Here is a 13281-nt window from a genome sequence, read left to right as displayed (position 1 = left end):
AATGTAGTCCCGCGGCGGGCGGCGAGGCGAAGATGGCACCCGGGTCTGTGGGGGTCCCACCCCTGCCCCGCGCCACCCGGCCCGGACGCAGACTCGTACTGAAACTCCCCGGCGACGCCGGCGTCCTCCGTGGTGCCGGACGGCCTGGCACACTGCACGCGTGCATTCCCTGAGAGAACGGAGGCGGTCGCCCGCTTGCACTAGAAGTGGACGGGGGCTGTGAGACTCCTTGGGAAGTGTGAGGCGCAGGACACCCTCCCTCCGCAAGGTTCCTGTGACCTTGCTCCGTCTCCGTCTGTCCTCCCGAGCCGCGACGTTCGCTGACTTACCTTCTGTCGCTGTAGAGTCGCCCTACTTGTCTGTCGTCCCATATACATGGAATCACATGGTAGGTATTTGGGGGTGCGGGTGGTCTGGCTTCTCTCAGCACGTTCTTCAGATTGGTCTGTGCTGTTTTCTGGGGCAGTGTTGCTTTTTATTGGTGACTAGTGTGCCGTTTTATGAATGCATCTAAATTTGTACATCCATGCAAGTGCTTTCGCATATTTGTCTTGTTTCCAGTTTGATAAGAATGAAGCTGATGGAAGTATTTGTGTACCAGTCTTCTTGTAAACATATGCCTTCGTTTATATTGGGAAATAAATAGTGGAATTGGTGGATCACAAGTGAATATTTAATTTTACAAGAAACTAGCAGACTGTGTTTACCAAGTGGTGGTACCATTTACATTCTCACCAGCACTGTATGAAGTTTTCACATCCCTTTTAATTTTGGTTCTTGGAATATTTTTATCTGCTCTCAGCATCTCAGTGTCTTTCAAAGCAGTTTTCACTCTTGATAGAATCCAATGTATCACTCTTGATAGAATCCAATGTATCACCATTTTATGTTCCATGTTCACTTGGGTGTCACTAAGTAATCAGGCTGCAGCAGGAGCTGCTTGACGTTTTATTTATTTGTGACAAAGGAGAAAGTGAGAAAGTATAGTTAGTGCTCTGAAGAAACTGCCTCATTGAGAATCAGTTTCACAGTGCTTTTTTTTTTTTAAGATCTATTCATTTATTTGAAAGTCAGAGTTACACAGAGAAGAAGGAGAGGCAGAAAGAGAGAGAGAGAGTGTCTTCCATCCACTGGTTCACTCCCCAAATAGCCACAACGGCTCGAGCTGTGTGGATCCGAAGCCAGGAGTCAGGAGCTTCTTCCTGGTCTCCCACAGAGGTGCAGGGGCCCAAGGACTTGGGCCATCTGCTGCTGCTTTCCTAGGCCATAGCAGAGAGCTGGATTGGAAGTGGAGCAACCAGGACACAAACCAGTGCCTATATGGGATGCTGGCACTGCAGGCGATGGCTTTACCTACTGCGCCATAGCTTCAGACCCTCATGGTATGGTTTTGATTCCTTTGAATTTGTTGAGACTTGCTTTATGGCCTGGTCTGTGGTTTGTCCTAGAAACCTAGAGAAAGTTCCATGGACTGATGAGAAGAATGTGTATTCTGCAACTGTAGGATGAAAAGTTCTGTAGACACCCGTTAGGTCCATTTGGTCGACAGTGTTGATTAACTATTCTTTCCTTACTGATTTTCTGTCTGGTTGATCTATCCATTACGAAAGTGGAGTATTGAAGTCCCCCATTACTATTGTATGGGAGTCTATGTCTCCCTTTAGATCTATCAACATTTCTTTTAAATAGCTAGGTGCCCTGTAATTATGTGCATATATACTTATTATAATAACATCTTCCTGTTGAATTGATCCCTTAATCATTGCACAATGCACTTTTTGGCCTTTTTTAGCAGTTTTTGTGTTAAAAGTTTATTTTGTGGGCCGGCGCTGTGGCTCAACAGGCTAATCCTCCGCCTAGCAGCACCGGCACACCGGGTTCTAGTCCCGGTCGGGGCACCAGATTCTGTTCCGGTTGCCCCTCTTCCAGGCCAGCTCTCTGCTATGGCCCGGGAGTGCAGTGGAGGATGGCCCAAGTGCTTGGGTCCTGCACCCCATGGGAGACCAGGATAAGCACCTAGCTCCTGCCTTCGGATCAGCACTGTGCGCCGGCCACAGCGCGCTGGCCGCAGCGGCCATTGGAGGGTGAACCAACGGCAAAGGAAGACCTTTCTCTCTGTCTCTCTCTCACTGTCCACTCTGCCTGTCAAAAAAAAAAAAAAAAGTTTATTTTGTATGATATTTAGGTGGCTACTCCAGCCCTTTTTTGGTTTCTGTTAGCATGGAATATCTTTTTTCCATCCTTTCAGTCTGTGTGTATCTTTGTTGGAGTGATGTGTTTCTTGTAGGCAGCAATTTTTTTTTTTCCATCCAGCCAGTCTGCACATAGGAATACAGACAGGCAACTTCTTAAATTTGTAAAAGGAAGGAAACATTCTCCAGAGCCTACGGAAAGGAATGCAGCCATTCCAACTCTTGATTTACCTGCAAGAAAACTCATTTCAGACTTTTGACCTATGTAATTATAAGATAATACTATTGATTTCTAGCTTCATTGCATTGTGGCTGGGCAATGTACTTTATATGATTTCATTCCTTTTAAATTTTTGATTATTATTTTATGGTTTGATATATTATCTATCCTAGGAAATGTTCCATATGTACTTCCAAAGAATGTTGGTGTTGTTGCATGAAAATGGCTATGAAGATGTCTTGTGGGTCTAATTCATGTTGTTGCTTAAATCATCTGTTTTCCTGTTGGCCTACTACTTAGATGTTCTATCTATTATTGAGTGTGGAACATTGAAACCTTAAACTATTGTAGTTGAATTAACCATTTCTGCACTCTAATCTGTCAGATTTTGCTTCATGTGTTTTGGGGCCAGCTCCTAGTTTCATGTATGTTTATAATTTTGTATCACTCAAAAGAATGATGGACTGTTGATAATATAAATTTCTCTTTATCTCTAGTAATGGTTTTTGTTTTAAAGTCATTTTGTATGGTATTAGTTTAACAATACTAGTTTTCTTATGGTTGCTTTTACACGGTATGTTTTCCATCCTTACACTTTCAGTCTCTAGATAGCTTTTGCCGCTTATCTGAAGAAGCAGAAATTTGGTTCTTTATTTTTTTTTAATCAAGTCTGACAGTCTTGGTCTTTTGATTACATTGTGTAATTTATTCACATTTTAATTTACCTATTTTTAAACTTTCATTTTATTTGAAAGGTAGAGACAGAGAGTTCTCCCATCTGCTGGTTCATTCCTAAATGCCTGAATTAGGCAGGGCTGGGATGGGCTGAAGCCAGGAGCCAGGAATTCAACTCAGGTCTCCTATGTAGGTGGCAGGAACCCAATTACTTGAGTTATCACGACAACCTTGAAGCTAGAATCAGGAGCTAGGTATGAAACCCAGGTTCTTCAGTGTGTCGACACAGGTGTCATAACTTCTAGGCTATTTTAAGGTTTTTTCAATAGGCTGTATTTTAGATTAGTTTTAAGTTCATAGAAATATAGAATAGACATTACAGAGAGTTTTTATATATCTCCTGCACCCACCACCCCCATATCACTATCTGCATCACACTGGTACATTTGTTACAATTGATAAACTTTTAGATTGACATTACCATCCAAAGCTCATGATTTACATTAGAGTTCACTCGATATGTGTTCCAAGGGTTTGGACAAACGTTTAATGATATGCATCATTATAATAATTTGTGTATGACACAAATTATAGTGTCATACAGAAGAGTTTCACTGCCCTAAAAATCTTCTCTGTGCTGCCGTCTGCTAATCTTCTTCCCTACCCCCACCCTCATCTCCTGAAAAACCACTGATCTTTTTTTTTAAAAAAAGATTTATTTATTTATTTATTTGAAATTCAGAGTTACACAGAGAGAAGAGGCAGAGAGAGTCTTCCATCTGATGATTCACTCCCCAGATGGCCGCAATAGCTGGAGCTGCGCCAATCCAAAACCAGGAGCCAGGAGCTTCTTCCAGGTCTCCCACGCAGGTGCAGGGGCCCAAGGACCTGGGCCATCTTCTACTGCTTTCCCAGGCCATAGCAGAGAGCTGGAAAGGAAGAGGAGCAGCCAGGACTAGAACCAGTGCTAATGTGGGATGCCGGCGCTTCAGGCAAGGCCAGGGTGTTAATCTGCTGTGTCACAGAGCTGGCCCCAACCACTGATCTTTTTACCGTCTAGATAGTTTTACCTTTCCAGAATGTTATGCAGTGTGCATCATAGAGCATGTGGATTTTTCAGTTTGGCTTTTTTCATTTAGTAATACGTTGTCTCCATGTCTTATGGCTTGGTAGCACTTTTTTTTTTTTTTTTTTTTTACTATTGAATAATATTCCACAAATCCACTCCGCAGATGTTCACAATGGCCACAACTGAACAACGACTGGAAAAAGCCAAAGTCAAGAACTCAATCCAGGTCTCCCATTTGGGTAGCATGAACAGTTACTTGATCCATCACCTCTGTCCTCTGGGTTACATCAGCAGGAACCTTGAATCAGGCATCAGAGCCAGGAATCAAACTGAAGTTACTGGGGCCAGAACTGTGGCACAGAAGGTTAATCCTTCTCCTGCGGCGTTGGCATCCCATCTGGGTGCTGGTTCTAGTCCCGGCTGCTCCTCTTCCTACCCAGCTCTCTGCTGATGGGCTAGGAAAGCAGTAGAAGATGGTCCGAGTCGTTGGGCCCCTGCACCCACGTGGGAGACCTGGAAGAAGCTCCTGGTTCCTGGCTTCGGATCGGTTCAGCTCCTGCCGTCGCCGCCGTTTGGGGAGTGAACCAGCAGATGGAAGACCTTTCTCTCTGTCTTTTCCTCTACCTGTCAAATAAATAAAAATGAAAAATAAAAAAAATTAAAAACCCCAAAATTACTAAATGTATGACTTGAGTATTTTCACTGTTAGGCAAAATGTCCACCTTACTTTTCAATTTTTTAAACAGATTTTATTTATTTATGTATTTATTTATTTCAAAGGCATAGTACAGCAAATTTTTTTTTTTTTTTTAATTTTTGACAGGCAGAGTGGACAGTGAGAGAGAGACAGAGAGAAAGGTCTTACTTTTGCCGTTGGTTCACCCTCCAATGGCCGCCGCGGTAGGCGCGCTGCGGCCGGCGCACCATGCTGATCCGATGGCAGGAGCCAGGTGCTTCTCCTGGTCTCCCATGGGGTGCAGGACCCAAGGGCTTGGGCCATCCTCCACTGCACTCCCTGGCCACAGCAGAGAGCTGGCCTGGAAGAGGGGCAACCGGGACAGAATCTGGTGCCCGGACTGGGACTAGAACCCAGTGTGCCGGCGCCGCAAGGTGGAGGATTAGCCTAGTGAGCCGCGGCGCCGGCCAGTACAGCAAGATTTTTATAATTGTATATATCGTATATATTTTAAAGAAACTGAGATAGAAAAAGTGGAGCAAGTACAAGCATATTTTGAAAAGTTTATAGAAAAATCAAACTAGAAGAGAAATTTATTTTTTTAAATCCCTGCATAGTTTCTTTTTTTTTTTAACAAGAGAGGGGATTGATTTATTTACTTGAAAGGCAGAGTTACAGAGAGGCAGAGGCAGAGAGAGAGAAAGGTCTTCTATCTGCTGGTTTGCTCCCCAGATGACTGCAACAGCTGGAACTGCACCGATTCGAAGCCAGGAACCAGGAGCTTCTTCCGGGTCTCTCACGTGGGTGCAGGGGCCCCAGGACTTGGGCCATCCTCCACTGCTTTTTCAGGCCATAGCAGAGACCTGGATGAGAAGTGAAGCAGCTGGGACTCGAACTTGACCCCATATGGGATGCTGACATTGCAAGTGGCAGCTTTACCAGCTACTCCACAGCACCGGCCCCAATAGTTTTTTTACAGTACACATTTTCCAAAGACTTTTTGAAGACCCCTTGTATTTATAGCATTTCTTATGTTAACCTTATTTGCCATGCCTAGTCTCTTCATTTATTCCTGTGGATTCAATTGCTTAGCCTAATAGAGCCTTGCTTCAAACTCCTTTGTGCTTTTCTTGCCAAATATATTCAGTTCCCATCTATTAGAGTCTGAAAATGCCATTGCGTAATTATTGTTATATAAAGTCATTTTCTAAATCACTTAAGAAAGAAGAAATATTCATTTATACTATCCTAATAAAGAGAATTATCTTTACTAGTGTCTCTGTTCCTTCGTGTCAATTTCAGTTTCTGTTTGGGGCCACTTGCTCTCAAGCTGAAGAATCTCCTTAGTATATCTCTTTATTCATTTTTATTTTTTATAGATTTATTTATTATTTACTTGAAAGTCAGAGTTACACAGAAAGAGAAGGAGAGGCAGAGAGAGAGAGAGGTCTTCCATCCGATGGTTCACTCCCCAGACGGCCACAATGGCCAGAGCTGTGCCAATCCACAGCCAGGAGCCAGGAGCTTCTTCCGGGTCTCCCACGTGGGTGCAGGGGCCCAAGGACTTGGGCCATCTTCCACTGTTTTCCCAGGCCATAGCAGAGAGCTGGATCAGAAGTGGAGCAGCTGAGACTGGAACCGACGCCCATATGGGATGCTGGCACTGCAGGCAGTGGCTTTACCCGCTACACCACAGCTCTAGCCCCTCCTTAGTATATCTTGTAAGTCGTGTCTGCTAGCCACAAATGATCCAGTTTTGTTTATTTGGGAATGTCTTAATTTTCTTTCATTTTGTAAAATACCCTTTCTGGATATATAATTTTAAAAAAATTTATTTAAGTTATCAAGTTTAATGTATTTCATATATACAGATTTAGGAACATTGTGATACTTCACAACCTGTCCTCCCTCTTGCCCACACTCCAACCCTTCTTCCTCCTCCCTCTCCCATTCCCATTCTTAATTTTTATAAAGATCTACTTTCAGCGCCAGCGCTGTGGTGCAGTAGGTTAATCCTCTGAACCCATATGGGTGCCGGTTCTAGTCCCTGCTGCTTCACTTCTGATCCAGCTCTCTGCTATGGCCTGGAAAAGCAGAAGAGGCCCCTGCACCCACATGAGAGACCCAGAAGAAGCTCCTGGATCCTGGCTTTGGATTGGCCCAGCTCCAGCCATTGTGGCCATTTGGGGAGTGAACCAGCAAATGGAAGACCTCTCTCTCTGTCTCTCTATGTGATTGTCTGTAACTACCTGTTAAATAAATAAATAAAATCTTAAAAAAAAAAAACACCTACTTTCAGTTAGCTTGATGATCATAAAGTCAGCTCTACACTAAGTAAAATAGTTCAACAAATAGTATGAAGATAAAAAACACTGTTCCTCAACAGAAGAGACAAGGGCTGTAAACAATCATGGAATCTCAAAATGTCCATTTCACCCCAATACATCGCATTTTAGATACTGTATTAGTTACCTCAGATCAGGGAAAACGTGGTATATGTCTTTTTGGGACCGGCTTATTTCACTAAGTATAATGGTTTCCAGTTGCACCCATTTTGTTGAAAGACAGGATTTCATGTTTGTTTGTTTTTGTTTTTGTTTTTTACAGCCGAGTAGTACTCCAGAGTGTATAGATACCATAATTTCTGGACATAGAATTCTTAAATGCCAGGGTTTTAGAATGTTGGGAGACAATTTGAATAGTTTATGACATTACCTTCTTGCTTTCCATTGTTTCTGATGAGAAGCCTCATCATTAATCTTATTGTGGTTCTCTCCTATATGAGCAGCATTTTTCTCTGACCTTTCTCTCTCTCACTGTCAATTATGCACAATTATGTATGCATTAAAGGCTTTTCCAACATTTGTAAAGTCCAAATATTTGTCAGCATCAAGACTAAGTCTTCTGAAGTTTCCTGCTGTCAGTCTTCATGTTAACTTTTCCTTTGTCTTGAAAAAGTTTACAGAAAATCTGAAAGAGTCAAATGAATTAAAAATAATTCTTTTTTAAAGGGGCCCCTAAAGAGGAGATGTTAAACTGTTGTAATTTTCTGTGGCTTTCCCCAAAATTATAGACAATAATATGACAAATAATAATTTATAATAGTCATAATTTAAATAATTTATAATAATTATTTATATTAATTTATATTATTATGATTTATTTTGATTTATAAATAATTTGAATAATTTATAATTAAATAATTTAAAAATTATAATAATGTGGACAAATTATGACAATTATAACAGTTTTAATAACCTTGAATATTTTTGGAATTCATGCATCATGGCTGATAAATTCCTAGCATTCCCTTTCCCTACCACCCCCTTCTTTGTCATGTCATGCCCTGAGTTATACCAGAAAGGCATTGATATTATCAAGCAGTTCCTGGGGAGCAATAAAGATGATCTGGTGCAAAGGATATCTTTGCAGACTACAAAGGTTATGGATTTAGAGTCTAGCCTTATTGGAAGGAAACATTAAAAAAAAAAAAAAAAAAAAAGACCTGCGAACACTTGTTAGTTTTCTACAATAGAAGATAATTGAAATGAGAACTGACTGTGGTCTTAGCTATGTTATTAATGGCAACTGTCTTAGTCTGCTTTGTGTTACAACAAAACACCTGATACTGGGTAATATTTTCAAATCATTAGAAGATGGCCCGTGTGCTTGGGCCCTGCACCTGTGTGGGAGATGCTGAAGAAACTCCTGGCTCCTGGCTTTGGATCAGCGCAGCTGCGGCCAATCGGGGAGTGAGCCAGTGGATGGAAGACCTCTTTGTCTCTCTGCCTCTCCTTCTCTCTGTGTGTAACTCTGACTTTCAAATAAATAAATAAATTTTTTAAAAAGTATTATTTGGCTCATGATTCTGGTGGCTGAGATGTCCAATGGTGCTAGCAAATGGTGAGAGAGCAGGCAAGACACACACACACAAAAAAAAGAGAGAGAGAGAGAGAGATGCCCTGGGAAAGCAGTGGAAGATGGCTGAAGTCCTTGGGCCCCTGCACCCGCGTGGGAGACCCGGAAGAAGCTCCTGGCTTCAGATCAGCCCAGCTCTGGCTGTTGCGACCATCTGGGGAGTGAACCGGCAGATGAAAGACCCCCCCCCCCCCCCCGCCTCTCTCTGTAACTCTGCCTTTCAAATAAATAAATAAATCTTTAAAAAAAACTATTATTATTGGAGACCTTCCATCACTTGAGGCTTTGGAGTAAAATTGCACCCAAATCATAACAGACACGTAAGGATGGTTAGAAATATTAGTTCCGCTAGAAGGGCCTCCAAAAGAGGGAATCATCAGAGTTCAGAGTTTCTGATCCTGGAATCTGATTTTGATTTTTCAGATGTTTACAGACATGAAGTTCCCCAAGATCTTAAAAAGGAACAATTAGTGATTGCAAGATTTTGATAAGTAGAAATTTACTCTTTGGTAAGACAGCCAAGTACAACATCTGAGCAGAATCACAGAAATCAAAAGACATTTACAATTTACATTGAGAACAAGTGCATATTACTGTGACTTGTTTTCTTTCCTCTGACTCCATCAGAGATTTAAAAAAAAAAATGATGTTAGTGATCCTTAACTAGTTTCCTATGTTTTAACTCCTTGATGTATTCCAGTATCTCCATTTTAATTCCTTTTCCTTGACATTCACTATTTAATAGCTACTTATTGAAAACTTACTATAACTTAGATGCTGTGCTAGAAGTTGGTTAAACAATAATAGCTAAAGGAGACATGGTCCCTTCCAATAGGAAACTTTAAATCTAGTGCAGAGAATGAGGAAATTAGATAAACAGTCCAGGGAAAACAACTGCAGGTAGCTATCTGGATACTAGAACAAGAGTGGTGTTATCTGATGCTGTTTCAAAGCAGCACTTTTTAGTATCTTGTAACTCTATTTACATTGAGAGTTAACTGATTGAGAGAATGGCAGTGAAAATCACTGATGTAGAGAAACACTCTGCTCTTGGAACAGAGTACAGTGAACTGGGGAGGGAGAATCACTCAGTGAAATGCTAGATAGGAAAAGCAGATGGAATCACCTTGTAGTTAACACTAAGTTATTCAGAAAAATACTAAGTACAAAGGCAAACGTAACTTCAGACTGCATCACAATCAATAGAAATTTTTCCTAAAGCCAAGGTTGTTTTTGATTTTTTTCCAATTTTGATTCAATTGATCTGAAATAGTACTTTATGTGAAGTGCCACATGTATTTTTGACAAGCTTTCAAGTTGCAACCTTTTAGAAACACTGACTTAACCTACTCTTTAATTACCTTCTGTGTACACATACTCACCTTTCCAAGGTTATATCTGAGAGTTGAGCAAGTTGGCTACAGTTTTTTGGGGTGCTCAGGCATTTTCTGATTAAGTGTCTGAAAGCCCGAAGCATGATAGCACCTGCTGATGATGACCATTTTGAGAAAGTTAGCATAAACAGAAAAATGCCAAGGAGTCCTTCGCTACAGGACAATGCTCCTGCTCCTGCTTCTCATTAGACAGGGGCAATTCGATGGGGAATCATTAGGCAGTCACCTTACAGTTCTGATTTGGTTGCTTAGCTTTTTGTTTCCTGGTCTTTTTTCTAAACATTTATTTTTTATTTATTTGAAAGAGTTACAGAGAGAGGTAATGACACCAAGAGAGGTCTTCCATCCACTGGTTCACTCCCCAAATGGCCTCAAGGGCTGGAGCTGGGTCAGAAACCACGAGCTTCTTCCAGGTCTTCCACGTGGGTACAGAGGCCCAAGTACTTGGCCATTCTCCGCTGCTTTCCCAGGTGCATTAGCAAGGATTGGAAGTGGGACAGCTGCACTCGAATTGGCGCCCATATGGGATGCTGGCACTGCAGGCAGGGGCATTAACAAACTGAGCTATAGTATTGGCCCCCTGTTTCTTGCTCTTAGAGAGGGGCCAGCATGTAGCTTAATGAGTTAATGCTGCCATCCCATGTGGGCACTAGTTCAAGACCTGGCTGCTCCACTTCCAATCCAGCTCCCTGCTAATGTGCCTGGGAAAGCAGAAGATGACCCAAGTGTTTGGGCCCCTGCACCCACATGGGAGGCCCTGATGGAGTTCTAGGTTCCTGGCTTCAGCTTGGCCTGGCCCCAGCTTAGTGGCCATTTGGGGAGTGAACCAGTAGACACAAGTTCTCTCCCTCTCTCTCTCTAACTCTGCCTTTCAAATAAATAAAATAAAATGAATCTCTTCGAAACAAAAACTTTTGAATGAGTACCATTTTTCCTTAGCGCATATTGTAATAATAATAATAAAAAAAAGCTGTAGTGATATGGTTGAATTCCTAGAACCCTGAGTATTTAGGTATGGACCAAATGGCTGGTAGCATCACTTAGAAAAGTGTCTTGGGGGGCCAGTGCTGTGGCGTGGTGGGTCAAGCTGCCACCTGTAGTGCCGGCATCCCTTATGGGCACCAGTTCGAGTCCCAGTTGCCCCACTTCTGATCCAGCTCTCTGTTATGGCCTGGGAAAGCAGTAAAAGATGGCCCAAGTCCTTGGGCCCCTGCACCTGCATGGGAGACCTGGAAGAAGCTCCTGGTTCCTGGCTTCGGGTTGGTGCAGCTCTGGCCATCACAGCCAATTGGAGAGTGAACCAGTGGATGGAAGACTTGTCTCTCTCTCTCTCTCTCTCTGCCTCTCCTTCTCTCTGTGTAACTCTGATTTTCAAATAAATACATAAATCTTTTAAAAAAGTATCTTGAAGGAACAAATTTTGAGAAATTTGACAATTTTTATATTTATCTTTTAATTCCATTTTCCACAAACTTCCAAAAGTTCCAGTATATATTGCTATAAATATTAAAAGTTTTGTATAATCTTGGTAGCTGTGCTGCTGGAGAGGACGGATGCCTCATACCCAGGTCCTTAACTTTGCTTCAAAAAGAAACTGAAGAACAAGCTGGAGAACAGTTCATACGAGCAGCAAATGTTTTACTGAGAAAGTAAAGATACACACTGCAGGCAGAGTGGAACCTACACACGAGAGGAATGTCCTTGTCTCTAAACTGTGTTTAACATTACATGTGTCATTTGGTGAAAGGGGAGGTATAGTCTAATAAGCAGGAGAAATACTTTTTTTTTCCCCCCAGGAAATGGGTGATGTCCTAGAATCTAGCTACTGCTCTATATGTTTGATGTTTCCTGTCATGATGGCTGGTATGTGTGTAATTTAACATGCTAATAAATTACAATGAATGTATAATGTAGGTCAATCTATTGACATAGATTCAGAGGTCTTGGCTGTCTAAATTGGTATGTACCTGGTCCAGAAAAAGGGTCTGTTTATCTTCAGAGCATGGGAAACCTAACTCATATCTGATAGGTCTTGGTAACAGGAACTATTATCTTCAGTTGGCTCAAATGCTTTCCCCACTTTTTTTTTTTTTTTGTAATTTTTTGATTGCTTAGTGTGTAAGTTGAATTTTTATATGAAATTTTCATAGAAATAGTAAAAAGAGAACACTACAATGAACTCCATCTACTCTTCAACATTTATCAACATTTAGTTATTCTTGTTTCATTCTTATGCCCCTCTCAATGGAGTCTTTACAATTCATAATATTCTAGCCATAAATATTTTCACATGAATCAATAAAAGAAGTCATTTCCTTTGTAACAAAAGCCACATTGCCGACAAAATTAACAGTAATTCTTTGGCTTCCATTAGAAATGTGTGTTTAAGAATGGATTTCACAGATTTTTCCTCAGAGTATACTTTGGAGGAAGAAAAAGAACCTGGGACAAGCAGCCTGGCCTTCTAACGGGTTTTGTTTTTAAGCTGAGACCCAGAGAGGGAATTCCCTGGCCTGGAGGGGACTGAATGTTTTCAAGAGCTCTCACAACCTCTCACCACCGTCAGACTGGAGCTCCTGGCAGAAACAGTATTTAGGTTGGATTTTGAAGAATGTTTAGGAAAGGTGAAAGAACTCTTGACAACTAAGTGTGGTGTGGGCAGAGGCAAGGGGAATGTTACCTCTTCACAGCTTCCACATAGAAGCTGAAGGAAGAATGAGAGAATGGACTGAAGGCATCATTTACGTAGTAAGGACGTTGTTTATACTTTTAATTAGAAGTAAAAATAGTGAAGTTTTCTTTAGGTGCTTTTAGCCACAACTGGCCCATATGAAACACCATTTAGTTATTTTTTAAATTATTGCTGCCTACGTAGTTTTTAACTTGCGATAGGGAGGAGGCTAATGGAGACTGATGGAAATTCAAGCTTGTAGCCCCTCCACCAACCCTTCAGTAAGGCGTATCTTGACGTGTCGCCCCTTTCCGGCTTTCCACCCTATTTTCCAAGGTAGTTTCTCCCGTTAGAGGCTATAGCACACTTTCTGCAGCGTACTGCCCATTCCAGCGTGTCTTGGTCTTGCTGGGGTTTTGCCCATGGGCTGACTCCCATCCTGTTTTCCCCGAAGCGGATTGTACCA

At 41.8% G+C, this 13281-nt stretch overlaps 1 protein-coding gene across 2 annotated transcripts in view; it reads left to right on the top strand.

The window, feature by feature from the left end:
• The first annotated feature begins 33 nt into the window (after positions 1-33).
• The window catches only part of LOC133747810 (zinc finger protein 585A), a 97272-nt gene continuing 84024 nt past the window's right edge, over positions 34-13281 (top strand). For both annotated transcript variants that reach the window (XM_062176167.1, XM_062176160.1), the window contains exon 1: positions 34-388. The gene's annotated coding sequence lies outside the window, so the exon portion shown is untranslated. The remainder of the gene's footprint in view (positions 389-13281) is intronic.

Source organism: Lepus europaeus, chromosome 19, assembly GCF_033115175.1.
Source record: "Lepus europaeus isolate LE1 chromosome 19, mLepTim1.pri, whole genome shotgun sequence".
In the NCBI taxonomy this organism is placed as follows: domain Eukaryota; kingdom Metazoa; phylum Chordata; class Mammalia; order Lagomorpha; family Leporidae; genus Lepus; species Lepus europaeus.
The sequence above is the reverse complement of the archived record's forward strand: the minus strand, read 5'-3'. Positions and strand labels throughout refer to the sequence as shown.